Source organism: Pogonomyrmex barbatus, unplaced genomic scaffold, assembly GCF_055798465.1.
Source record: "Pogonomyrmex barbatus isolate J1 unplaced genomic scaffold, ASM5579846v1 scaffold15, whole genome shotgun sequence".
Taxonomy (NCBI): domain Eukaryota; kingdom Metazoa; phylum Arthropoda; class Insecta; order Hymenoptera; family Formicidae; genus Pogonomyrmex; species Pogonomyrmex barbatus.
The window spans coordinates 3,520,676-3,525,636 of NW_028297111.1; positions in this window are offsets into that span (position 1 = coordinate 3,520,676).

Below are 4,961 nucleotides of genomic sequence, written 5' to 3' on the forward strand. Positions count from 1 at the left end.
TGGAGCTTCAGAAAACATACTGCAACTGCGTTCCGCTTTATAATTTTGAAGCAATTAGAAAGCGCACGAAACTAAAACGGAATGGATAGCCACAATACACTTCCATTACGTCATAGCATGAGCACTCGGAGTGAATAAAGGAACGCACTCAATGCCTTCGATACATTCGATCGCGAACGCGCACTTCTGCGTCTATACGGATTTTTTTATTAAGGAATATTATACATATTTATTATTATTATAAGCAAACTTTATTACAATATAAAATTAAATTTAAGTAAAAAAATGAACATCCATTCATTTTTTATATTGATTTATCACAATTAATTAATTTATGACTATATTTTGCAATTTTAGTCTCTGTTATTTAACATATTATCACGCTTTCCACGTATTTAATACACATGCACAATACACTTGAATCAATGCACATGCAAAGTAAAAAATATCGCTATTGGTTAGAGTAAGATGGTGTATATTTCTTTCTTTCTCGTAGGATTTAGTCAAAACATGGCGGATCAGAGTCGTAGCCAGTCTCTGATTGTAGTGTCTCTAAACAGAGTATATCCTTTTCTACATAGACAAAAAAAATGACGTACAAAAACTTGGCGCGCCCGGATTGTATTAAAACTACTTTTAATAATAACACTGAATTATGTGGCAAACAAATAGAAAACAGTTTGAATTAAAATTTAATACATTAAAAAATTTTTTATTTTTAAATTTATTTTTTTTAATATTAACTAATATTATAAATAAAATTAATGAAATATATAATTAATTATTAATTAATAAAACATTTTTTACATGATGCAAGAAACTTAAGAATTTATTTTATTAGAATGTTATTCAGTATAAATGCATGTGTTTTAATATTTATTAATAAATTTTTTTTAATGTTATATATTTACATATAATGTTTTAAAAAAAATATATATAAATAAAAATTATATAAAAAATTTATTTACAAATAATTTGAAAAGTAATATATACATTATTAATGTAAAAAGATAAACAGTAAGAGTACAATATAATACAATAAGTATGTACGTGTTTTAATGCGACCCGGGCACGCCAAGTTTTTGTACGTCGTTTTTTTTTTACACATCAAATTTTCTTTTGTATTGTATTGTATTTTTATATAAACACAAGTACAATAATTCAATAAAATTTTTTTGGTTAACTACAAATTGACATTAATTTTGGATTGGTAACATTTTTTTTCACCTTTGCTTTTTCTTTTTTATTTTATATAATTAAAAGTTTGTGCCAATTTTTGATATCATGTTTTTTATAGAAATAATGAAACGATTTTTCAAATAAAAATGTACTACAAAAAAAATGTATTTCAATGTAAAGTTCTTTTTATTTTATTAAATTAGAAGTTGGCGTCAGTTTTTCATATCACTTTTGTACCAATATGAAATTTATTATTAAAAACACTTTTGTAGATGGAAATGTTTGTATAAAATTTTTTCTTTTAAATAAGAAAAGGGGCGCGTGAACTTGGCGTTATTTTTTACCTTTTTTAAAAGATAATTTTATTAGGATATCACTCATTTTCTTAGTAACAAATAATATCTATTATTTAGCATATTTGAAACATTTTTATACTTTATATATACTAGAAAAATCAGTATTCAGTCATTATTTTTTAATAATCTTTTGTAAAAAAAATATATACACATTTTTTGCTCCTCTAGGCCATTTTTTCTTGTTAATTTGCGCATCATCAATGTCTATCCATTAGACATTTAATTAATAGTTCCTAAAGTGCCAATATATTTATCAATCTTTTCTTTCAATAAATTAACAGAAATCAAAATCTTCGTGTACAGGAGGTAATTGAAAAAGATTTCCAAATAAAAGAATTTGTTTTTGACCAAACCAACCATCATTACATTCAGTAGTGTCATTTTGGATAATCAAAGATGTATATACATTAAAATTTAATTAGATATCATTGATATTTCATCTATTATAAAAAGTATAACATCATTTAAATCCGCTAGAACTTTCAATACATGATCAGATAATTGTTTATATTTAGGAGTATGACCATGTTCAACAGGTAATTGAAACAATCTGTGAATTGTCAAACCGTCTATATTAAATGCTGCAATAGATGCTGCTACAGCAGTTTCTTTATTAAAATTTTGTTTTGTCCAACATTTAATAGTCTTAATTAGAAAACTTTTTCCAGTATCACCTTTACCGCTAACATGTAATCGTAATACTGATTTATTTAATTTAATAGTGCTAATAACTCTTTTTTGATCCGTGTTTAATTTTTGTATGTTTTATGTTTATTTATGTTTATGTTTATTGATGTGTATGTTTATTCAATTTCAAGACGTAATAAAAAAAATAAAATTGATTCTAATTCTATTTCTATTTCTTATTCTATTTCTTCAATGTATTATATATTACAATATTAGTTACTATTATATGTGACACACGTTATATCTTCTTTTTTATTAATCAATACGTACAACTCCATGAAGGACATCTGTCAAAAACATATCAAATCAAAAAAATGAGTGCTGCAAGAGCTATTAGACAGAAACGTTCATTAGCGCCTCTTGAGACAGAAAAAGAAGAGTCACGGTCGACAACGATCAGGACGTTTCTTAAATTTACCAATTTGAACTTTGCGTCACGATTGCGTCGCGATATCTCAGTTTGTAGAACACGGAGAAAAAAAAATAAAAACATTTTTCTGATATAATTTGATACTTAGCTATTGATTAAGCGTAGTTGAAACTTAATCGATGCAGTCATTGCTGAGATATGAAAATGTAGACCGAGTTTATCCCGGAGTTTCGCGTAAATAGAGCCACGGACGTCTCGCCGCTGTTCTACGCGAATTTCGCGCGTGAATATCGAGACACCACTCGTGTCTTTTGATTTTATTATTCTTATTTTTTCTTATTTCTTCTTATTTTTTCTTATTGTTATTCTTATTTTTTCTTATTTTATTCTTATTTTTTATTCTTATTTTTTCTTATTTTTTTAATTTTATCTCATTTTTATTTTATAATAGTATGACTTACAGCGTTCTCTCCATACGCACAAATCATTGCAGTGGCTTCAGCAGCATTTTTCTTCAGATGAAACGCGAAGTGGATGGAAAATCGAATATGCTCTTTTGTTATTACCATCGTGAACACTACTGATTTTTGAGGTTATGTGCATCAAACGCCAAACCGTATGGCATTTTAGAAGGCCAAATGTCAACGCTTTAAAACCGCAAAAGGGCGGGAAGATATATAAAATTTAAATTGTTATTTCGCTTGTATGAAATCTAAAGCTCAGAACTTTTTTGTACACCTAATATGTGTACATACACTCATACATACATTTTTGTACACACATGATGCGCATATGAACAAATTTTCAGACATGTTAATCTTTTATATCACGTTTTCAAGCCTAATTGTAAAAACTCTACATTATTCCTGCATGTAATTCATACTTCTTATCTCATTTTGTACAAATAAATTGTATTGCCAAACTTTTATATGAAACAAATTTGTACAAGTTGATAGCTCTTGATTTCATATTGGACTAACAGTCGGTAAAAAAGATCGAAGTTTCTTAAATTTTTTTTGTTCTTGGTATAATGACGACCGATATGACTTACATAGGTGCGTATACTTTAATTGTGGAAAAGGATTCTTAAATCTGCAAATGTAATTAGGAAATTAGCGTGCCGGGAAATTAATCGGTTTGATCGATAAAATAGGACAGACTTTAGAATCCCTTTAAAGAATCATAAAAATTCAAGTCTGCCGATGCAAGAATTTCCGCTCTTCTCTCATCTCTAATTAGACAACGGATCTGTCTATCTTTGTTATGTTGAGGCTGGATGACACTTTTAATTTTGATTAATTATCCACCCCCGATCATCAAATTTCATCGTCCTTGATTATTATTTCTCGGAAAGAATAAAAGACTTCTATCATGAATATCTGACTACGAGGAATAATGATTTGTAGAATAAGTGAAACAATTTGATCCTTAGATGCTGAGGAAATTCTTCGAGCAACTAAGTGCTTTCAAAATAGAGTAGATGCTTGCATCGCGAAAAATAAGAAAGGAGGGTGTGCGTCATGGCGGGGTCCGACCACGAACCAGTCGTGAAAGTTCGTAATTATTTTGCGAAAAAATACTACCTCAGCCAAGAATCGAACTTGGATCCTGCTTACCGGGCAGGCATCTTCCTTCGACTACCGAGGCATGTGATGATATTTATCGCAAATAACGTATTTAGAATAACACGTCAACAATACAATGATACACACACACACACACACACACACACACACACACACACAACACACACACACACACACACACACACACACACACACACACACACACACACACACACACACATGTATATTACAATATACATATATATATATATACATGTATTTTTTCGAATCCCCACGACCGATGCTCAATTTGAACATTTAGTCGTTTAGGCAAACATACTCCTTTATCTCCAAATCATGAGAGGCAAGGAGACTCACGCTAATCTAATCTCGAATGTGAAAGATGGATTTACGTTAATCAAGCACTCTGAACGTGAGAAACAAACGAATTTATGTTAATCCAGCATCCCGAATAGTGAGAGACAAAAAAGTAATAAATTTATGATAAGCAATTACATAATTTTTTTAAGAATAGTTGTGTATTTTTATAACGCCAATTGATTAGTCTCATTATTCTGTATATATAAAAGTATCAGGAGATATGGTAGTATCTCGAGTGTCAAGTTGACAACCGAAGTCAAGTTATGTACGACTACCGTGTAAGGTATGTATGATTACCGTTTTTACGCAAACTGACAAATTGCGAGTAAAGATTATTGAACCTCAATAACGGCTGAATCGATTAAGTTTTAAGTATGCTCAATCGATAGATTATATTCAATTTGTATAATAAAAATTATTTTA